A 25,224-nucleotide genomic window follows, 5' to 3' on the forward strand; every position below is an offset into this window, starting at 1 on the left:
AGGCACCGGAGCGCCCCAGGCGAGTCGGGGTGGGGGCGCCCCGGTGCCGGGGGGAGGGAGGGGGGGTGGTACCCGTGTAAAAAAATTGCTGCCCCGGCGTCCCTGCAGTGCTGGGGCGGTCAGGGGTGTCCATGTCGTAGGGGTACCTGCGGCGCCGTCATGTGTATAAATCTGGCTGCGGCCGGCGGGGTCCCTGTAGTGAATAGCAAATAACTAGCGCTTCCCGCGCCGCCGCGCGCATAGCGCTAGTTATTTTCTATTCACTGCAGGGACCCCACCGGCCGCAGCCAGCTTTATACACATGACGGCGCCGCAGGTATCCCTACGGCACGGACACCCCTGACCGCCCCAGCACTGCAGGGATGCCGGGGCAGCAATTTTTTTACACAGTTCGCTGGGGGTGAGGGGCGAACTGCCGCCCTCCAGGTGCCGGCGCCCTAGGCAAATGCTTAGAGCTGCCTAGTGGTGGCGCCGGCCCTGTTAATTGTACTTAGTACACTTGTCCGATCCCAATAAATTGTCCATTAATGTATGCCATTGTATGGATGCAGAGCCGGCCTTATCCAATTTAGGCAAGATATTTGTTGACGCCCCCTAGCAGATGATACCACCACCAAACTTAGGGGGAAATTTACTAAGATGTGTATTCTACTTCACATGTGATGTTGCTATGGGCAACCAATCAGATCCTGTCTATGATCTTCTAGAGGGTGCTAAATAAATAAGAAGTAGTAATGTAATAAAAAAAGAAGTAGATTCTGATTTGGTTGCCCATAGCAACATCACATGTGAAGTAGAATACACATCTTAGTAAATTTCCCCATTAGTGTTTAGACACCAAAAATAACATACTGCAGAAACACACAAATAACTAGTGGCGCTTAAAATACAACCAAGCAACACAATATATAAAAAATTAAATTTGAATTTATTTTAAACAATAAAATCAGATAAAAAGAAACCTATAATGGTATATTGCAATACACGCAAATAAAAAAAGAAATCCCACATTAAAATATCACTGATGAAGGTGGTAATCAAGTTACTGTCACCCTAGGTGTGGACCTCAGTATATACAGATGGAGCGCCTCTGATCCTTGGCCGGGGATCGCCAGCATGCCTGTGCTGGCGATCCATCTGACTGGGTCACGCATGCGTCTCACACGCATGCTCGTCCCAGTTTCAGGATAGTGCCGTTGCGGCATCCTGCCTGTCTCCTCTTCAGATGGGCAGGGATAGGGGGGACGTGGTGTGGGGAGGGGCACCGGGGGAGGCGGCAGCTCCGTAGTCACAGGGCATGATCAAGCGTCTCATGTGCACGCGCCCCTGGCGGGGGCTGGCAATAGAATCGCCAGCCCCTGCAAAGATGGAGCCTGCTCCATCTGTAGAACTGAAAAGGGTGAAAGGAGAATTCCTTCGATTCAATGTCCATACTTTCAGGGTAACATGGATTGTAAATCATCACTGAGTTCAATAGTATATAATGTACCTGTAAATGTCAATAGCAATACCAGGGATCTCTGTCAGTGGTGTACCCCCTGTTCCCGACTGCCTGTAATCTAGCCTAAGCCTCCTTTACATTTAAAGTTTGCACAACTGGTCAGGTAAGGAATGTACAGGACCTGAGCTTTGTGTAGCAGAATGCTCAGGTATGCAGGAATGATCATGGCCGGGGCCGCCAGTCCGTGGACTCATTGCGTATAATTTGTAAAGTTGATGTCTGATTGAAAGAGCAAAATAACTCAAAGAAGCATGCTTTTTTGCTTCACTTATTGAGCTGGCCAGTCTGGCATACCCTCCAATATCTGAAGAGCAAAAAATTATATAAATTCAGAAAGGGGCATGGCCAATGGTAAAGGAGGTGTGGCAACACCCCATTAACTATAATTACAATGGGTAGTTGGAGACCTAAAAAAAGGTACTGTACCTGCCCAAAAGGTACAGTTGGAGGGTATGGTGGCATAATTTCAGGGTAACTATACTGGAAAATGTACAGGTGCCCACCTGCCCCATGTGTAACTAGCCAATGGAAATCTGGGGGGTAGGTTTATACAAGAAGGAGAACTAAAGTTGAGTGCTGCGTCACAAGTGCAACCATGGCAAAGATACACAGTGCTGATGATCCCGGGGGTCAAGCCACTGTTACACATATTATATAGTATGTAACATTAAATGTATTAACTAGCTATGTGTGGTCTGCACTGCACTAAGTGGCGCTCATACACTTTGCTTTGACACTATTTTGCCACATAAATTAATTGTATATGATAAAGGACCTAAGGAATTATAAGTGTAAAATAGTAGGTCTACCTTGAAAGTTTGCCAGGAGCTCCCACTCCTCTAGATACACCGCTGCATTATATCCAAGATGCACCATGCTCCACAAGTGTAGAAAATGTGTAATTTCCCACTATGCAAGGTATTACAGCTGATTTTGTGCAGTGCACTATGGTGTACATCAAAGGTGGCCAATTCAGTCCTCAAGATCTACCAATGGCCCACATTTTATAAATCACCTAGCCAGTGCAGCTGTAGTCATTACTAAGTGTCACAGTTTAACATGTTGCATTCATTCCTATTTTAGATCAACAGGTTGCCTGAAAAAACATGAACTTTGTACATGATTACACAGGTGGATAAATCCCAGCAGCCTCAGCAGCTGCACAATAAGTCAGGAGAAAGTCACATGACCAGTGACAATTGGAAGAGTGTGGCAGTTAGTAGGGACAGAGCTGCAGGTGATATAGGGGAGCAGCACTGAGGTGACTGGTGGAGAGGGAGTTGTGCTGTGCTGTGAATAGTGACAGTGCTGACTAACTCTAGCATCATAGATCATAGAGAAGCAGCTAGCTAGGAGTAGAGTGTAAGCTGACCTTACTTCACCCGGCAAGAGCCAGCAGCTACTGATTACAGAGAGAAGTCCTCTGGGCAGCAGTCAGAGCTCAGGTAAACATGCAAGTCCTCTTTGTGCAATACTGTAGGTTGGAGACACAACTGTGAGAATAGGGGATCGTCAGCTCCCAGCAGAGACACTGGGGTAGATGTATGAAGCTGTGATAAGGGAGGAAAAATGTTAAAGTGCCTGGTACTTTATCACCGGCCAATCAGCTCCTGACTGTCCCTTTTTAAACCAAGCCTGAAACTCAACAGTCAGGAGCTGATTGGCCGGTGATAAAGTACCAGGCCCTTTATCACTTCTCCCTTATAATGGCTTCATACATCTACCCCAGGGTGTGGCAGGCCTCAGCATCTTATAAAGACACCGCAGCGACCATCGGATGCACTAAAAATCGGGTGCGACGCGATGGCCGCGATGGCCGCGATTTCCCATAGGGACCAATGTTAAAAATGAGATTGGACCCGATTTTAGTGTTCAATGCCTCAATGCCCGCGATTTTTACATAGGAAACAATGTTAAATGGGCCACAGAGCCCTAATAGTCACCGTGAACTCTGAAATGGCCCCCACAATTGTTAACGCCACCCCACGATCAACGTCAACCCGAAGCGTGGCGAGCGCAGCGAGCCCGCGAGGGGCGGTGGTACGCGTCCTCCGACCTTTTCATGCCCTACTATCCACGTCGGCGTGGAGTTGAGAATAGAATAGTGTGGCGAGCGCAGCGAGCCACCGAGGCCCGAAGCGTGGCGACGCACGCGGATACCTTCACAGTTATACGCGTCCCCTCGCGGGCTTCACAGGTGTCCGTGGCGAAAAGCGGACACCTGTGAAGCCCGCGAGGGGACGCGTTTAGCTGTGAAGGTATCCGCGTCCCCTCGCGGGGCTCGCTGCGCTCGCCACGCTTCGGGCCTCGGTGGCTCGCTGCGCTCGCCACACTATTCTATTCTCAACTCCACGCCGACGTGGATAGTAGGGCATGAAAAGGTCGGAGGACGCGTTCCTCCGCCCCTCGCGGGCTCGCTGCGCTCGCCACGCTTCGGGTTGACGTTGATCGTGGGGTGGCGTTAACAATTGTGGGGGCCATTTCAGAGTTCACGGTGACTATTAGGGCTCTGTGGCCCATTTAACATTGATTCCTATGGCCAAATCGCGGGCATTGAGGCATTTAACATTAAAATCGCGGTCAATCACCGTTTTTAACATTGATCCCTATGGGAAAATCGCGGTCATCGCGGGCACCCGTTTTAAAAGTACCCGCGATTTACCCGCGATGGCCGCGATTTTTTACCCCCGACACCCGCGATTTCAATCGCGGGCGCCCTTCTAGGTAAAGAGTACCCTCGCTATTCTAAATCAGTCTCTGGTGACTTAGGTTAGCAGCACCCTGCTTCAAGAATAGGATGGGCAGCTGACATCCGCTGACGTCAGCGACCCGCCCCTGGAAGACAGGTGGCCTTCTCTTTTCGCATGGGGATGCCAAGTGTTTTCCTGGGTGCACTCAGCATTTTCATGGGTATGCCCAGGTAATGCTGGGCGTTCCCATGCGAACGCCTCCTGGCTGCCTTCTCCATGCCCCTCTGGTGCAAGTGCCTCAGAGATTATGCAAGTCTCAGAGGGCACCCACTAAGAAGACCTGCACTTGCGCTTGTGCAGATCTTCACCATCGTACTCCCTGCATGAACATAAGAGGGAGTTTGGTAATCAGAATCACCCAATATGAACGTTTTTCAAATACACTGCACCCATCACCTATAGAATAGGAACTAGGACAAGTTACCCTCTGATGCACACTGTAAGCATTTAAATAAGGAACAGCTGTAGAGATGAAGGGGGAAATTTACCAAGATGGGAGTTCTTTTTCATATGGCATGTTGCCATGGGCAATTAATCAGATCTATGATTTTTAAGGTATCCCACCAACAGAAGCTGTAATCCCAACAGCTATACATACAGTATACACAGTCCTGTTTTTGTAGGAAAATAGGTTCAGGAACTGTGGGTGGGGCACAAGTGGGCGGTGATATGGGTGGAGCTACCAAAAGGGGCAGTGCATCAATTGTTGCATAAACTTTTTTAACACATAATGGGGCTTATTCTGATTCATTCGGAAAGGCACAATCACTCTCTAATTGACAAAACCATATGCACTGCAGGTGGGGCTGATGTAACATGTGTAGAGAGGTAGATTTTGGTGTTTTATTGTTTCTGTGCAGAATAAATACTGGCTGCTTTATTTTTACACTGCAATATAGATATCAATTTGAAGTACAAACCCCAGACACAAATCTAATTATCTCTGTACATGTTACATCAGCCCCACCTGCATTGCACATGGTTTTGTCCATTAGAGAGTGATTGTGCCTTCTCGGGAGAATCAGAATAACCCTGAATCTCTTCAGCAGTGCCATATATACACAATGCCCCCAGCAGTGCCATATATACACAATGCCCCCAGCAGTGCCATATATACACACATAATGCCACCAGTACTGCCACATATACACATGCCAACAGCAGTCCCAGTTACACAATGCCCCAAATACGCACATTAATGCCAGATACACAATGTCCCCCAGCCAGTGCTAAAAAGTCTAAAAAAATACTTAGTTTTACTGTTTGTGTCACATGCCACATGGGGTGCGGCCAATAAAAAATTGGGGTGTGATACACATATGCCCCCAATAGTGCAGTGCCAGATATACATCCAGTATGCACCCAATAGTGCCGTATACACATATGCCCCTAAGGTGTCAGATATTTCCCTACAGTGACAGAATTTCCCACCAGCAATGCAAACCACCATTGTTGCTGCTGCCACTGTTGGGGAGAGGAGAACTCAGCATACGCTTCTCCTGCCCTCACCCAAGTCCCCCTGCTGTCTGACTCCTCCGCTGCCTTCACCGTTTCCCTTCGGAAGGATAAGAGTGCATTGTACGCCTCTCCTTCCCCTCACTGTGTCCCAGTGACACTGCCGTCAGCAAATCAGAGCTCATGGGCTGGCTCCTGATTGGCTGCCAGCCTGTGAGCTCTGATTGGCTTGCGGGCTGACAGCCAATTAGGAGCCAGTCTACAAGCTCTGATTGGCTGACAGCTCAGTCACAGGGAAACAGTGAGAGGGGAAGAAAAGACGCGCAATGCGCTCTGCTCCCCTCTGAAACAGCGGCAATGGTGGAGGAGGAGACAGACTAAAGGGCAGCCCACAGAGGTCCTGGAATGTCTGGTCTATATGTATGTATTTATGTATGTATGTATGTTGTGGCCTTCACTCCGTGGTGATTATCTACAGTTGGTTGATCATACTCCTTGACAAAGATCACTGTTGTGGTCGAAACGTTTGTACCAACAAAAGGTTTTTTCATTTATTTGATTATATTTTTAAAAAAATATATTTTTTGTGGAGAGTGCTTTTTTCTTACAAAACAGTAAGGAATTTTTTGTATTTTTTGGTCACAGGTTAAGCCTGTGTTCCATTAAGGCACCCCACCCTATGCATTGAGTTGAAGGTGTGTGTGCAGGCTTTGTGGATCTATATATATATATATATATACTGTATATATATATATATATATATATATATATATGTATGGCAGCACTCATGGATAAATAAAAACACAGAAGCCACTCGCTGTGCTTAACGTCTTAATTTACCAACATGAAAATATATATAAATTTTCATCATCTGATGAAAATTCATGTTGGTGAATTAAAATGTTAAGCGCAGCAAGTGGCTTCTGAGTTTTTATTTATTCATGAGTGCTGCCATCCATATATATATATATATATATATATATATATATATATATATATATATATATATATATATAAATATATAGCAGTGTAGGGTGCAATACTCCAATGAGGGCACTCACCACAGTCTCAAATGACTTCTTTTAATAAGGGTACTTTACCACTGTGTACAGCATGTAGTCTACGTTTCGGCCACCAGGTGGCCTTTCTCAAGACAAGACATCAGTAGTTATCCACACAGCTCCAGAGTCAGACATCCTGACTCTGGAGCTGTGTGGATGCCACACTATACAATGTGCAAAAGTTATGATGTCACCAACGATTTCCCTTGAACGATTTTCGCTATGACATGCTGTGCAATCTTCCAAACGACCAGGGGTTAAAGTGGGGCGGAACGGAGTTCTGGCAGTTGTAATTGAAGCTGGAACTCCGTTCCGCCTCCTACCGCCCACTGTGCACGGCCACAATTCAATTTCACTAACACAACATGCAGGCTCAGGCAGGCTGCATTAGACAGTGGCACTGCAGCCCGCCCAGTGTGTTTCCGCATCCGCAGCCCACCCAGTGTGTTTCCGCATCCACAATCTTTCATTGAATTCCCCTGGTGCTGCTCCTGGTTATATATAGTGCAGACATTATGTATTTGATGTAGGAAGTCCCTTGGAGGATAAGGTACTGTAGCCAGATTTATTTGTTTATTTTCAGTGATGAGAAGTGTTGGAGGTGAATTATAAAAAAAGTTTTCTAATGCCTGTGTTTGTATGTGTTTACCCTTGAAACGTGCATGTAATGTCCCCCCTGACACTGTGCACGAAACCCCTGGCACCGTGTATGTAATGTTCCCCCTGGCACCGGGCATGTAATGTTCCCCCTGGCACCGGGCATGTAATGTTCCCTCTGGCGCCATGCATGTAATGTTCCCTCTGTTACCGTGCATGTAATGTTCCCCCTGGCACTGTGCACGTAACCCCTGGCAACGAGCACGTAACTCCTGGCAACGAGCACGTAACCCCTGACATCTATCAAGAAAAGCAACACTTATGTGGTATAATATTTAATGGACATTACCATGTGAAGGATATTGTGTAACCCCTGTCCTACAAAGCCATGCCCTAAATTTTTGCTTTGCGCCTTTGGCGCGCACTATTCCATTTATTTTCCGTGTTTCTTTGTTTTGCACTATGGGGGCCAATTTCATTTAGGGGTGTTATGATGTGCACTGCATTATTCTTCTCATGGGTATGCGGGATAGGCCATAAATTCAAAGCTTTCAGGGGGCGCCGAACACCCTAGCACCCACCATGGCTGTGACATATGGGTAGGAGGGGGGGGGGGGTGTGTTTAAGCACTGCAAACTACCAACAATATACTGTCATTGGTCACATCCAGGAGTATGCTGTCATTGACTATATCCTCAGATTGGGCTGCATGTATGGATGACTGAGAATGTCATCACCAATGAATGGCCCCTGGGACCCCCACCGGTCTTAACCCCACATCATTTTTTTTTCAGATAGTAAGCCATATGTGTACTAAGTTTGGTGTAAATTTCTCCAGGCAAAAATACTGTGTGAGTAAGACACCCTTAGGACCACTAAGATATCTAGATAGATAGATTAAACTGCTTTTTCTCAGACAGACATGTTTTGATAAAAGTATAATTTATTTGGATCCCCTGCTGGCAAGCAAGGAATGGACAAGAATTGCACCTGTACTGTTTACCTGATAATACCAAGGAAATCTTTGATCATGCAGAACTCACTATGATATCAGCTTCCAAATCAAGACAGTTTCTGGATTCTACCCGCCTGCTTTGGTACATTAGGACTCAAATACTATATACTGTACACCACAATTTTTCTCTGTTATGTAGTAAGCTTATATTTGCCTATAACCTTTTTAAGTGCTAGATAATGAGCATTTTTTTATTATAATAATATAGACTATGTTGAGTTATGTATCTTTGGATTCCATAATGTTTATCTTCTCATTAAAAATAATTGGAGTGCTGTACTAAGCAGAGTTTGCCCTGTACTATGCATATATCAAATCAACAATGTGCTAAGCTATATTAGTGCCTGACCTGTTTATGTTGGGAGAGCTATAAGATTTGTGTGAGATTGTTCTCTAAATTAATTAATTTAGGCTTTGCTTCCAATAAAGGACCTTCTGGTCTTTCAAGCTCTCTTAAACTGTCTTTCTTATTTCCCTGACAACAAGTAGCAAACTGCGTGTGCAGGATGACATGCTCATATAGATACATTGCCCTAACCGAGTCATTTTGTCCCAGACTTCTATAAAAGTCTACATTGTATACACTGTATTACTTACGTATTCTGTATTAAAGCATTGCATAGTTTTATTTTTAAATACAGGTGATATATCTGATAATAGCTATATCAAAATTGTCACTGAGCACGTGACAGAGTCTGGAGATGCGAAGGAAATTGTTCTGCTGCCTGCAACAGCCGCACTGACTGTCTGATATGTCCCTGGCATAGAAGCATCCTGGTGGCGGTGCTCCATGCAGACCACGCCGGCGCTGGTTCCTCCAAGCCGCCGCGGGGTCTGCAGGACCATAGTTACACCACTATATATATCTATTTTATATATATGTATATATATATATATATATATATATAATGCAATGTCCCGGATGGATGTCACTCAAAAATTTTAAAATTATGTGTGGATAGTCTATGGAAGTATGGATGTGTGAGTGTGACATTTTCTGATGAAGGCCAGTATAGAGACTATTGCAATAATCTGTCCTGGAGATAATGTCGCGCCTTGTCTAAGATACAGGTAAATTCTGTATGTTTTCTTGCACTACACTAGCCAATAGAGAAAACAAGAGGAGGTGGATTTAGAGAAGGAAACTGAAAAAGCCTGTGACATGGCAGTTATGAGCTTACTTTTTCTCCATCCAAGACTTTTTATACAGTATTTTCATATATATATATATAGCGTAGCATCGAAACGTTGCTAATAAACAGATATCTACTTTACCTACCGTCACCGAGTATTCTTGGAGTGCCGCACCGACACTGGGATCTTGTATGCACCTTTAGTGCGGGCACCCAGAACGCATTGACCAAGGAGGCTGTGCCGGGCATCTGGATCTCTATATATATATATATAAATGCAGCAATTGGAGCAGCACACCACCTATCAAAACGAATGCTTTAAGGGTTCCCAGCCAGATGCCAGAATCCCGGCAGCGAATACAACCTTCCAACGGGCGGCACTTCCCAATAAGTCACTAAGACAACGGTCTTGTTAATAACGTTTCGAGGACTTTAATTTCCTCTTCATCAGATCACAGACATACAGATAATAAATGACATTTATACTCACAAACACCAGTGTGCGAGTCCCGTCGGAGCAGCTTCCGGTCCACTTCCGCGTCCTGAGCCATATGCGTCACTGCCACGTCATTCCGCACAGGCTAGGGGGCGTCGCGTTTGCTCCGGGAGCTCCGTTGCCAGGGTGACTGTAATCCAAAACAAAAAAAACTTTAATCAACAGTGAAAAAATGACAATAAGAGAATAAGAGAGTAAAAAACATTAGTAACATGCAGATCGTATAGAAAAGGACATAAATAGCACCTTGTGACAATAATAATAATGGTGGTAAATTAAAAGAACTCTTGCACAGACCAAAAATAAGTGTACATATTGAGGGTTTATAAAAAAATTCGTAACCCAATATGCTCATTTAACCCACGAGGGGATAAAGTTCCCAGTCGATAAATCCATCTGGTCTCGCATTGCAATAATTTAAGGGACCTATCCCCCCTCCTAATAGAGGGTGGAATGTGATCAATTATGATATACCGGAGAGATGCTAAATTATGCCCAGCCAATAAAAAATGGCGGGCTACCGGTTGATCACTGTGACCACTTTCCAATGCACTTTTGATGGAATGTCTATGGGTAGCCATTCTCTCACGTAGTGTCCGATCTGTTTTGCCCACGTAGCTACGGCCACATGGACAAGTGATCAGATAAATGATGAAATTCGTAGTACACGTGAGTCTATGTCCAATGTACATCTTTTTCCCTGATAAGGGATGGTTAAAAAATATATATATATATATAGATCGGTGTCAGCCCGGCACTCGTCCTGAGTGAGGTCAACTGCCGCTGGTGCCGTTCCGGAAGATGAATAGTAGACGGCTTAGAACAAAGGGCGGCACTCGGCGGACTTGGTGAAATAAATTTAATCACAAAAGATGTCTCCAACGTTTCTGAGCAAACGTGCAACTTGAAAAAGGAGCACGTTTGCTCCGAAACGTTGGAGACATCTTTTGTGATATACATATTATATATATATATATTCTTTGGATAGCTCGGCACTGCTGCTGAATTAAGTGAATGTCCGTGGTGCCTTCCCTCAATTAGATACAAATGCGGGACCTCACTGGACCGGGTCAGGGACTCCAATAAGGTGGGCGGCACTCCAAAGTAATGATTTCAAAAAAAGTTCTTTATTGTCATGTGGCACCATGACAATAAAGAACTTTTTTTTTAAATCATTACGTTGGAGTGCCGCCCACCTTATTGGAGTCCCTGACCCAGTCCAGTGAGGTCCCGCATTTGTATATATATATATATATATATATATAACAACAGAGGCGAGGGATATATTTACTAAAGTGTGGACTTATACAAGTGGAGATGTTGCCCAACACATTCTAGCTGCTAGTTTCTAATAGGTGATACATAGATGATAAGTAAAATCTTATTCACTGGCATCCAGGGGGCCCCACACACCACACACACTGCACCTATGTAAAAATACTAACTTTTCTGTCGGTCCTGCACTGGCTGTGCAGTATCTAATATCACTGGGAAAATGGTCGCCATCTTCTACAGCACCATCAGAGAAAAGGCAGGCCCAATCTGAGCCTGCACATGAGCCCCCTTGACTCATATAGACCCTCTGGTTTGATTGGTTGCTATGGTCAACATCTTCATGTCTATAATCGCTGACTTTAGTAAATTTACCCCATAGTCAACAGCTTGACACACTCAGTTGCTCTATAACTTTGATATATATATATATATATATATATATATATATATATATATATATATTAGTTTCTCAAGATTATAATTATTAAATACTACCAAAACATTTTCGCATCTTCGAGTACTCCCCTCTGAAACTGTGGTTTATTTGAGCCAAATTGATGAACATCATGTTCATCAATTTGGCTCAAATAAACTACAGTTTCAGTTCCACCTCTCAATAAATAGTAATGACTTGTATGCAAAAATCTCTGTGTGAGTTGGGTAATATATATATATATATATATATATATATATATATATATATTAGGGCGGAGTGAAAAAACTGAAATTGAGAAATTCAAAATCGGCTAGTGTGGAAAAGTTGTGACTTGACTTGAATAAGAAACGTGCAAAAGCATTTTGATCTGAGTCAACATCTTCTGTTCTGGCAAGATGCCTAAAGTTTCACTTTTTTGGTGAAAATGACGAAAACTATGAAGATTCTCCGATCTAGTTATAATTATGTCAGGATGTCTTAGAGTGGTTCATTAATATACTTTAGCATAGTAAAAGAGAGTACGAGATTGTCCTAGTGCAAAGTGAATGACTTTTGTGGGAGAAAAAATCCCTAATAATTGACCCATTTTCATGGTCACAATTGTGAATATTGTGTTTTCTCCTGAACGTGTTTATAATAGAAGAAGCACAAATACTCTAAATGGAATTTCGGTGACACTGTGTGAAATATAACACTGCATAATAGCCCTTAATCAGAGCTGATCCCAGTACAAATTTGTTCTTAAAATGGGCAAAACAAATGCTGCATTGCAGGTGGGGCAGATTTAACGTGCTGAGAGAGTTAAATTTGGGTGGGGTGTGTTGAAACTGAAATCTAAATTACAGTGTAAAAATAATGCAGCCGGTATTTACCTTGCACAGAAACAAAATAACTCACACAAATCTAAAGGTGGCCATACATCTACAGATCGATTGTCAGATCTGGCTGGTTGGAACAAACAGCTGGTAATATCTGAATGACAGTTTTTCAGCATTTCAAAGCAAATGGTCAACTGTCATTTGCTCTCATCTTTTACCAGGATTTTGTTCCAACCAGACAGATCGGACAATAAATCTGTAGATGTATGGCCACCTTAAATCTCTCTGCACATGTTACATCTGCCCCACCTGCAGTCCAGCATTTTTTTGCCCATTTTGAGAACAAATTTGTACTGCGATCAGGTCTGATTAAGGGCCATTATGCAGTGTTATATTTCACACAGTGTCACTGAAATACATTAATTTGGATTTATGCTGCTCTCTTTGCAGAGCATATACAAAGATAGACAATCCTGTGTATATAAATAAGAAATAACTGTTGCAGTCTGTTATTGAAAAACAGTAACTGTTACAATAAGTATTACAAGTAAGCCTAAACTGTCTAATGTATCATTTTACATATCACTTCTGTTTATTGACAGAAAAACAGTGTTGCATCCCCTATACTGGGAACATGATTGGGCTGCATTACAGCATATAATTATGCCAAAGATAAGCCAATATATTAACTGTTAAATACGTTGAAGTGTATTATGATGTAATACATTCTAAGCTTGCAGCAGGGCCCTCTAACCCCCAAGTCTGTCTGTCATTACCCAGTTTGTTTTATCACTGTCTACTATTGTAAAGCGTACATCAGGAATCTGCTGAGCTATATAAGAAACTGTGAATAAATAAATAAACAATAAATAAACAATAAATAAATAAATAAACAAATACATCTAATGTTTAGGGGAAAAAAAAACAAGAACATTGATTCAAAAAATAACAGGTTAATCATTCTATGAGTGGTGTCCAGCAGTACATATATGCCAATCACTGTGTTCATTTCTAGGCAGCAGGGCCGTCTTAACAGCAGTGTGGGCCCCTGGGCAAAGCAATGCACTGGGGCCCTTACCCATTCTCCCCTCCTAGGGGTGGGGGGTGGTATCAGCAGCAGCTTTGATGTCCCACGGGTGGCAGGGGGTGCTCTATCTTCCATTCAACATGTAGGACCTGGAGCAGTAACTTCTGCTAATTACTCCTTTACTGCACAGGTGGTGGGAGGGAGAATACTAACGTGTGGAAGGGGGCACTGAGCTGAATGAAGGGTCCCTTGTAAATGACTTCCAGGGCGGTAGGGGGTGTTTTATACGCAGGGGAGGGTTGGATAATGGAGTGGGCTTAATATTCGTCATTTTCCGGTGGAAGGGCAGCTTGTTTGACTGCAGATATCACCATTATCTGGAAATAGATTTCTTAGCCTAGTATAAAAACCTAGAGTCCCAACTTTCAGGAGGTGCTGGGAACTTGGGTATCAGAGATCAGGAGCCAGAGCAATCCATTGACAAAAATATAAAACTACACCAGACGTTTGGAGCTGGAGCAGGGACCAGCTGCTTGAAGGCTGATATCTCTGGTTCTGGGCATGATAGAGACAAGCCGCTAGTGTCAGAGAGAACCTGAGAAATATGACTGGAAATTGTAATTAACAGGTCGGATGTGGACTGCTGCTTTGAAGTTGGATATCTGCAGTTCCCCAGGGCCGATTTTCAAAATTCTGGTATCCCTGGAAAAAGGGGATCCTCAGCTATCAACATAGAGCCCTTATACGCCTGGGGCCCCTGGGCAAGTGCCCATTAAGCCCATACAAAAAGACAGCCCTGCTAGGCAGGATTGATCAGCAATACTTATTACAGCATAATGCACTTTAATGTATTTAACTGTTAATATATTGGCTTATCTTTGGCATAATTATATGCTGTAATGCAGCTGCAGGTGGGGCAGATGTAACATGTGCAGAGGGAGTTAATGTGGCCATACATCTACAGATTTATTGTCCGATCTGTCTGTTTGGAACAAAATACTGGTAATGGATGAGAGCACTTTGCTTTGAAATGCTGGAAAACTGCCAAAAACTGTCATTCAGATATTACCAGGTATTTGTTCCAACCAGCCAGATCTGACAATCGATCTGTAGATGTATGGCCACCTTTAGATTTCTGTTGAGTTATTTTGTTTCTGTGCAGGGTAAATACCTGCTGCATTATTTTTACACTGCAATTTAGATTTCAGTTTCAACACACCCCACCCAAATTTAACTCTCTCAGCACGTTACATCTGCCCCACCTGCAATGCAGCATTTGTTTTGCCCATTTTGAGAACAAATTTGTACTGCGATCAGGTCTGATTAAGGGCTATTATGCAGTGTTATATTTCACACAGTGTCAATGAAATTCCATTTAGAGTATTTGTGCTTCTTCTATTATAAACACGTTCAGGAGAAAACACACAATATTCACAATTGTGACCATGAAAATGGGTCAATTATTAGGGATTTTTTCTCCCGCCAGTCAGTCACTTTGCACTAGGACAAGCTCGTACTGTTTTTCACTATGCTAAAGTATATTAATGAACCACTCTAAGACATCCTGACATAATTATAACTAGATTGGAGCATCTTCATAGGTTTCGTCATTTTCACCTAAAAAGTGAAACTTTAGGCCTCTTGCCAGAACAGAAGATGTTGACTCAGATCAAAATGCTTTTGCACGTTTCTTATTCAGGTCAAGTCACAACTTTCCCACACTAGCCGATTTTGAATTTCTCAATTTCAGTTTTTTCACTCCGCCCTAATATATATATATATATATTAAAACTAATACTTTTGTATCATATAATCGAATAGGTCAATTAGGGAACAAAAATAGGTTTTCAAAAGGTATGCATTCTGTGATTGGACTAGGCAATGCAATCCCTACAAGTTTGCTGGCCACTCTCCTTTTAATTAACCCCTTCAGTGGCACTCCCTAGAATTTTCCAGGGTTTGCTCCAGTTCGCAGACTGGAAAACCTGGAACATTCTCGGGAGTGCCACTACCTGCGCTCCCTCCTGCCGGGCTGCACTGAGTGCTGAGATCAGCGCTGCGCTCAGCTTCACCAGCTGCCTGGCTCCTTCCCCCGGCTAGTGCGGCGTGACCTTGTAACTTCACACCACACACAGCTGGGTTGCCAGGGGCAGGGGCTGATGGAGTGTTCAGCGGCACTGCCTGGACCCGGGGGTTACAGTATTGTTTTTTTTTTTCTAGGGAGTGCTCCCCAGAAAAACATTTGCCCAGTGGAGAGCGCTCCCTTAAAAAAACACCACTGAAGTGGTCAAAACAAATAATTGATGACCAAATCACTTACATTGTTACTGTATTGTCTTGTAATAGTTACTAAGCAACATTGTCAACAACTGCCCCCTTCATCACTCACAATGTAATGACATCAAGTGTGTGTGTTGTTAGATCCTGATGTGCAGAAAAAATTAGAGATTAGAGAAAAACAAACAGCACAGGATAAACTCGTTCTCTAAGGTCTCGTTACATTAATTTCTCAGTTTGAAATTAGTAAAAAATAATTGTATCATAAATGTTATTACTGATGAGCTGGAAGCTACATAAAAGCTTAAGTAGAAAATATTGGAAACCCTGAAGACTGATCTGTGACATGAAATTTAGATTTTGATTTGTATAGCCTACATTTCTTTCTAGCATAGAGAGTATTTTTTATTCATGTTTGGGTAGTTTCCTTACATATTTAATTCAGGTTGTGATCTATTAGTTATGTATTATAAAATGAGGCATTGTGTGCTTAGCACATTTTATGAGAACAGGTGCAGCTGTCTTCCATTTCTCCAGTGGCAAATGCATTTCCTTAGGTGTCCAATGTTCCTGATTTATGAAATAATAGGCCAGCATTGACCTTTGTCATATGTGTAAAGTAATGATGACAAACTTCTACGACCAAACCTTTCTGCAGTAACAGATGAGGGCCTGGTTCAGAGGTGCGACTAAATCCTGTCACAACTTTAGTTCCTTACACAGTGGATTTCCGAAAATAAGTCAATGTTGCAGCCACCGGAATACGTATTGAAATGCCCACCGGTGGCATCTTAATCTTGAAATTTATGTACATTGAGACATGTTCGGGTTTGCCATGAGTCACACCATCAATCATCTGAGCAACCCTACAGTTGCACAGAATATCCAACATAGTTAGCCACTGGAGACGTTGTAATTGTGTACAAAGACACAGTTGCAGGGTCAGACATGTGCCCATAAGGGATGTGACACACCTGCATTTCACTCGATGCCCCCCTATAGAACATGAAGATTATAACCTCCACTGGGACAGAGAACTGACATTAATGAATTAAATATTCTCTGTAATGGGCTGCATACTGGTTGTGAACTATATGAAGTATTGGTAATGAATAAGCCAACTTCCTAGGGAAATGTTGATACATTATTTGCTCAAAATGCTGTTATCTATTATTATTTTCTAAATTCCAGCCTTCTCCACCTACTATTTTTTCCAAAACTTACAGTACTGTATGGTTTCGCCAACATTAATTTTATCATAAATAGTTCCACTTTAAAGTGTAAATAGTACATTCTATTGTTGTTTTTCTAACAATTACATTATGTTAAATTTAAGGCATTTTTCTCATGACCTATAATTTATCCTAATTATGTTTTAAATTCTCATCTTGGGGCAGATGTATTATGCCTGGTGAAGAGATAAAGTGGAGATAATTTGAAAAATTACTGTTGAGAGTTGATTGGTTGGTGCGTTATCACCTTCCACTTTATCTCCACACCAGGCTTAATGCATCTGCCCTCTTATTTAGTAAGTTTATCATTAACTTAGGACTGTCTATGCCTGGGGTAGCCAACCCTAGTCCTCGAAAGCTACCAACAGTGCATGTTTTGCAGGTCTCCTCACAGAATAACAAGTGAGCTAATTAGCTCCATCTGTGGATCTTTTAAAATGTGTCAGTGATTAATGAGTGCAGCTGTGCAGCAGCTAGGTTGTCTGGAAAATGTGAACTGTTGGTAGCTCTTGAGGGCTAGGGTTGGTCTATGCCATTGTGTAAAATATCCACTTTTTAGACATCCATTTGTATGGCTGCTCTGTAGGTTGTTCCTTATATGAATTATGTGGTGCATGCATGCTTACTTGCATGTGTATATTTGTGAAAAAACTATATATATATATATATATATATATATATATATATATATATATATATTCACTTAAAGAAGAAGCAAGCAGACTGGAACACCTATAGAGATATGTCCAGTTTCATCCACATAACTTGGGAGTTTTTACACCATTATACGTTATTTGGAATTACAGTGATGCAGGTACTGTATTCATGAAATGGTCTAAGATTTCAATAGTTCTATATTTGCCCTAGGCTCTATTTGCTCTTCTGGCATACAGCAATGTCAGAGAAGTATTGTGCTGCAGGTTTAGTTACATGAAACTTCCAGCCTAAGGCAAATAACATTTGTTATTGTATTTTTATTGGAAGGCCAATCCAGAGATATAGAGGAGAATGTGCTACTGTGGTGCACTGTTGCATCCTACATGAGTATTGGGGAAGATATACTAAGTCTTGGAGAGTGATAAAATGGAGATAGATAAAGTACCAGTATATCAGCTCCTGTCATGTTACAGGCTTTGTTTGAAAAATGACAGTAGGAGGCAGTTACAGTAGTTGGTACTTTATCTTTGACCACTTTGGCACTCTCGACAGCTTGGTATATACAGTATCACAGGAATTGGTAACTTACTCACATGCCAATTTTTATGGCACCACCTGTACTCACACAGGAATTTGTATAATACACCTACACAATACACAGATTAAGTACAACTATATGGTTATGGTATAAAACATCTACGGTGTCTAGGTCTATAATCATATGGTTGACCACTAATGGTCGACAGGGTCCAAAGGTCAACATAAAAAGGTTAACATGGAAAAAGGTCAACATGGGCTCTTAATGTATTTAGGGTGTCGACATGGACATTGTCTAATTCTACCACGTCCTAGCTGCGCTCACAATGCTTTGGCCTCGGTGCCTCGCTGGGTTTGGCACACTATATTGTATTCTCCCACCATGCCCTAGTGGATGGTAGGGCATGAAATACCGGCTGTCGGCACATGTTGGCATTAAAGTTTAGTAATTTAATTAATGATTTAAAAAAATTCATGTCAACCTTTTTTTCATGTCGATCTTTTGACCATGTCAACCTATTGCCTGTTGACCTTTAAACCCTGTCAACATTTTGACTGTCGACCTTTAAACCCTGTCGACCTTTGGACCCTGGTGACCTTTTGACTGTCCACCATTAATGGTTGACCATATGGCTGTCTACCTTGAGTCATTCTATGATCAGTCTGGATACCCAACTAAATGTATCTGGAGGAAAAGATGTGGATGGTCTCATTGGAACCCGATATACAGAGATGAATGTGCAAGTAACATAATTCCAACTGGTTACTCAATTCTAGCATTGTAGTTTTGTCTTTATTGAGCAGTTTAATGATGCAATTTAAGTGTGACTGAATCTGGTTATTTGATTCAACTTGAGCCACAGTGTATGAAGTCACATCTGTATTTACAGGGAATTAAAAAGGTGATTAGAATTTACATTTGAACGAATACAAATCAGGTGATTTACTGTATATATATATATATATATATATATATATATATATATATATATATATATATATATATATATATACACAAGAAATTGTAGATAACCGCACACTTTTGGTTTCAGTAGGTTTTGCAGGTGCTGGAGCATACACAATAATATATTCCACAGGATCCAACCCAGTCACGGTATGGGACACAAGAACCAGCACACCACCATTTAGAATGCAAAAAAAACTTTTAGTAGTATATCATCTTCAGAGCCTTAAAGCATCATGACAGGTTCACAAAGAATAGGGTACTTATTGATATCCTAGAGGGGCTGAATGATGACAACAGCTTAACCCCCGTGGCCCTTATCGCCCGACAGCTGTTTCGGAGGTCCTCCTCCTTCCTCAAGGGCTTAAGGTATACTAGCACATGTCTAAGGCTATATAGGGAACAGGGTGCCCGCCAAACCCAATCTGCATAAGCATCTCACCTGTGTACGACTTCTCCGATTCCCGCTCTGCTGCGCTCCATCTAAGCTCCAGAATGCGGAAGTATCGCGGAGATCCAGCCCGGAACTACGGCCGTGACCCGCATACCTCACTTCCGCTAGATACACTATACTCTCATACGCCTCCATGACGCTGTGTCTCCGGGTGCCATAGCAACCGCCGGACAAGGCAGAAAACCCCGCCCGCCCGGCGTCGCTAGGCTGCAGTTACCGCTGTCACTTACTCAGCCTGTGGACGGGTCACGCCCACCGCTGTCGGTTTAACAGTTTCACTGTTCTCCCCGGTTTCTTATAATAGAGGCCAAAAAGTGTGCGGTTATCTACAATTTCTTGTATATGTAACCCAATAGGGTGGACCTGCACCTGGATTGAAAGACTGTCTACTCCAAGGGTTTTTTTTGTATGCTTTTTTGTCTCCGTTTGTTGGTCAAAAAACATAATTTACAGTGATTGTATCCACCCTTTAAGGATGGATCTTGATGCGAGTGAATTGATAGGAACCAAACGTTTTTTGGATAAAGATGTTAACAAGATTTTATTCACGGACACTGGGAGTTTAAGATTTGACACCGATACCCCTGCAGAGATCTATAGTGACCTGTTTAAAATGAGAAAACGGCTAGTTGAACTGAACCTACATGGGTTAACGCTGTCCCAATATCACAGGGAAAAGCTTATACCCAGGGGCTTTAGAATAAAAAATCAGCCGACCTTAGGACGTAACAGCAAGGATTTCTGCAAAAATTGGTGTCAGATCTTGAACCAGTGTAGCCTGGACCTGATGGTTCTTGTGGTGCAACAGGTGAATTGTGATATAGCCTCACTAGAGAAAGAGATCAATGAATGTGAGAAAGCAGGAACTGAGACCATGAAAGCAGATACCACCAATGATTGGCTATTGAAATTAGAGACCAATATTGGTAAATTTAGGGATGAGCTTTTGGTCTTTAAGAAAGAGAAATACAAAAAGGTGCGTGAGGATTACAAGGAGTTAAGGGTATACCCCTGGGTGTTCTTCCAGGGTAATCCGCGACCATGGAAGGCGACCCAAGGGGCGAGGAGACGCCCCAATAGGACTTACACCGATATTGAGTCGTGTACGTCAGACTCAGACCAGTCCTCGACCAATAGAAGTGGCCCTTTTTTAAGGGATCCAGGATCCATGAGATCCAGAAACAAAAAAGATCAGGGCATTGTAGGAGGGGAGGGAAGAAAAATAGGAGGAAAACCAAGGGGAGGCAAGAATTGGAGGGAATAAAAGTGTATAATTTATCTGACTATGAGTTGACCGAGAGTGAACGTAGTGTACTTTCGAGAGGACTCTCGTTTGTACAGACATATCGCCAGAAGGATTTCGATTGTGAAATCGAATTGCACAAGTTTCATAGGCAACTCAAGTTAAAAGATCACTTTTCAAGACAACCCCCAATGGCTGACACAACACCTCACCCATTCAAAACTAAAAGCGATTTTGATCCCCAATGCTTTAACCCCTCTATAGCAACATTCATGAGACTGGTACGTAACGAGATCATCCCCTATATGCGTCGACAAAAAATCTCCTATACTAATGTAAATGCTGCAGAAAAATTGTCCATAAAAAATCTAAAGGATAATAATTCAATTATAATTCGAGCAGCAGATAAAGGGGGAGGGGTGGTGGTGCTTAATAGGTCAGATTATACCAACGAAGTTTATAGACAATTGGCCGATGAGATATGCTATAAACAACTCCAATATGACCCCACCACAGCCTACAAAAAAGAGGTGGACTCTATTCTCAATATGGGGTGGAGCAATGGGTGGATCGATGATACGGAAAAAGAGTTCCTAACACAGGATCATCCGATCACCCCATTGCTCTACGTTCTCCCTAAAATACATAAGTCCTTGCAGAACCCCCCAGGGAGACCTATAATCTCCTCTAGGGGGTCTCTGTGCCAAAGTATCTCACAGTTTGTTGACTACTTCTTGCAGACTGTAGTAAATGAAGTCCCTACAGTACTTCGGGACACTACAGACTTTTTGAATAGAATTGAGAATTATGGTCCACCACCTGAGAATTGCTTATTAGTGACATGTGATATAACCAGCTTATACACTAATATTCAACACCAGGCTGGTCTTGATGCCATCAAGAAGGCACTGAGCAAAAGTTCAGCATACACAGGTCCCCCCGTGGAATTTTTACTTTTACTTATGAGTTTCATTCTACACAAAAATTATTTTTTATTTGAAAATTCTTTTTATTTGCAGCTCCAAGGCACGGCCATGGGGTCCAACATGGCCCCGGCCTATGCCAACTTATTTATGTACGACTATGAATTATCCAATATTTTACAGAATATTCAGTTTAAGGACTTTATTTCTCTTTATGTTCGATTCATAGATGATATTTTTTTTGTTTGGACGGGAGGTGTGCAATTGCTGGGGGAGTTTATTGAACACCTGAACAGCACCACAGGTACTATCAGGCTCACATGTGTCAGCAGCCCCAATGTGGTTAATTTTTTAGATGTTTGTGTGTCAATTCATGATGGTCTCTTTAAAACATCAATTTATAAGAAACCAACAGACCAAAATTCGGTTTTAATGGCAGACAGCTTCCACCCACGGCCACTTAAACGAGGCCTACCATTTTCCCAAATGGTAAGGGTGGTTAGGATCACCTCGGACAAGGAAGCAATCCTCCCCGCATTGAACAAGATGGGCTTGGACTTTATCCAACGCGGGTATAATAAAGAAGAAATTGAGGAATCAATCAGGCGGTGTGAGAGCCTTGAGAGAATTCAGTTATTGCATACACCGAGTAGGGTCAAAAAGCAAGAACGCCTTATCTTCCCGACCACATTCTCTATTTCATCACCCAAATTAAGAGAAGTGATTAATAAAAACTGGTACATTCTGGAGACCAATCCAATAATTGGCAAATTCTGCCAGGAGAGACCGATGTTTGCATACAAACGTAGTAATAACCTGAAGGACTGTGTAACATCATCCGACATCAGCACCAGGAATCCAAAAACCAATTGGCTGCCGACAAAAAATGGGGCCTTTAAATGTGGAAGGTGCGTCAACTGTACTCATATTATGACGGGAGAAAGTTTTGTACATCCGGGTACAGACAAAAAATATACCATCAAACACAGACTTACATGTGAAAGCAAGTACGTAGTGTATGCTATTTTATGTCCTTGTCGGAAAATCTACGTCGGCAAGACGATTCGCATGGTAAAGGAACGTGTGGCCATGCACCGTTCGTCAATTAAAAAAGCGATGACAGTTAGGGACACCAGCACACCACCCATCGAAAGACATTTCTTTGAGGCCGGTCACAACATCCGAGATTTCAAATTTATGCCACTAGACTGCATTAAACCTCTCAAAAGGGGCGGTGACAGGCACCTTATGTTATTAAAGAAAGAGAGTGAATACATCTATGAATTGAACTCCCTTTTCCCTGCAGGACTTAATGAGGAGCTCAACTTAAATGTATTCTTGTGAGTCATGAAATGAAATGATGAGAACTGTCTTCATGAACCCACCGCTGATCATTTGGGTTCCTTTTGAGAAAATTTCTTGTGGGTTTTTCACAATATTTCTTGTTTTGTGTTTTTCGATTTTTTTCGATTTTTTCTGATTATTGTATGTACTTTTTATTGTATATTCTGGATTTTTGTAGTGACGCATGAGGATGAATATAATATTTATTGATAATAAGGGGCTGCTGACAGAATAGAATGCAATATTGTTATATGTTATGTAAGATTTAATATAATGATAGAATCTGTGTAGAACAGCAATACATGAGGATGTAATGGTGCACTGTCAATCCCTATGCATTTATGGATTCATGTGAAGGGTGGATGGGGGAATGTGGGTGCCTGTCAGGCGGCATTCTGCATGGGCTCACTCTGCCGTGTACTGATGCATAAGAATAATTATCAGTAACAGTGTTATGATTCCCTGCTCGTATACTATATTGCCCTCTCACATAGCATTCAGACCAATAGTGAGACGCTGGTAACCGACGGCAGTGGGCGTAATTCGACCATCTGCTGGGTGAGTGACAGCGGGTATCACGTATTGCCTCTATTATAAGAAACCGGGGAGAACAGTGAAACTGTTAAACCGACAGCGGTGGGCGTGACCCGTCCACAGGCTGAGTGAGTGACAGCGGTAACTGCAGCCTAGCGACGCCGGGCGGGCGGGGTTTTCTGCCTTGTCCGGCGGTTGCTATGGCACCCGGAGACACAGCGTCATGGAGGCGTATGAGAGTATAGTGTATCTAGCGGAAGTGAGGTATGCGGGTCACGGCCGTAGTTCCGGGCTGGATCTCCGCGATACTTCCGCATTCTGGAGCTTAGATGGAGCGCAGCAGAGCGGGAATCGGAGAAGTCGTACACAGGTGAGATGCTTATGCAGATTGGGTTTGGCGGGCACCCTGTTCCCTATATAGCCTTAGACATGTGCTAGTATACCTTAAGCCCTTGAGGAAGGAGGAGGACCTCCGAAACAGCTGTCGGGCGATAAGGGCCACGGGGGTTAAGCTGTTGTCATCATTCAGCCCCTCTAGGATATCGATAAGTACCCTATTCTTTGTGAACCTGTCATGATGCTTTAAGGCTCTGAAGATGATATACTACTAAAAGTTTTTTTTGCATTCTAAATGGTGGTGTGCTGGTTCTTGTGTCCTATACCGTGACTGGGTTGGATCCTGTGGAATATATATATATATATATATATATATATATATATATATATATATATATATATTTGCATAGCTCCCAAAATTAGTTTATCATGCCACCAAATCCATTTGCTAGTTTTTCCAAGATGTTGGTGACAAATCCTCTTAAACCTGGTAATTCTGGAGGTGAGAATAGTCATTCATCTTGCAATAAGTAAATGTGACCATGGGTTTTACAAAAATAGTCTTTTATTATTTTACAAGTTCTGCTTGCTGACATGATGATCGATTCTAGCAGGAAAAAAAATCAATTGAAACACAAGCTTTTGACAAGCAACATTCTGCATCTGTGTCATCACTCACAGGAGGGTCTAATGTGGCCTTTAATACCTTATGCTGATTTAATCCTGTGCACCTTTTAAATGGCCTTCAACAGAGCTTCACTTTAATGGTGGACTAGTGTTAGAATATCCGTTAGATTTAATACAGATTCTTTTATGCAACACTGCTGCTTCCTCGCCCCATGCATACAGCATTTACATTTGTCCATTATAATGTTTACTCTACCTGCATAAATTAATGTCATTTTGATAGATTTATCATCATTTAAATGAAGAAAAGCGGTCGTCGTGTGTAGGGAAAGCCAGCAGAGCACATTTTATTCCTTATCCTAAAATAATGTTACTGAGTATATTATCATTGAAAGCTCTGATTAACCATTACAGAAGGCTCCAGTTTAGCACTTCTAATGATTCACCTAATATTCTTTTAGATGGAAGTAAATGCTAAGCAGGCAACAAGGAGACAATTAGCAAACACGATTCTAACAGTCTAAATCCCCCC

At 42.4% G+C, this 25,224-nt stretch overlaps 1 protein-coding gene across 1 annotated transcript in view; it reads left to right on the top strand.

Annotated features, from left to right (window-relative positions):
- LOC146074345 (dynein axonemal heavy chain 3-like) overlaps positions 1-25,224 on the top strand; it is a 1,013,923-nt gene that overhangs the window by 138,535 nt on the left and 850,164 nt on the right.

Source organism: Crinia signifera, chromosome 4 (assembly GCF_055691185.1).
Source record: "Crinia signifera chromosome 4, ASM5569118v1, whole genome shotgun sequence".
Taxonomy (NCBI): Eukaryota; Metazoa; Chordata; class Amphibia; order Anura; family Myobatrachidae; genus Crinia; species Crinia signifera.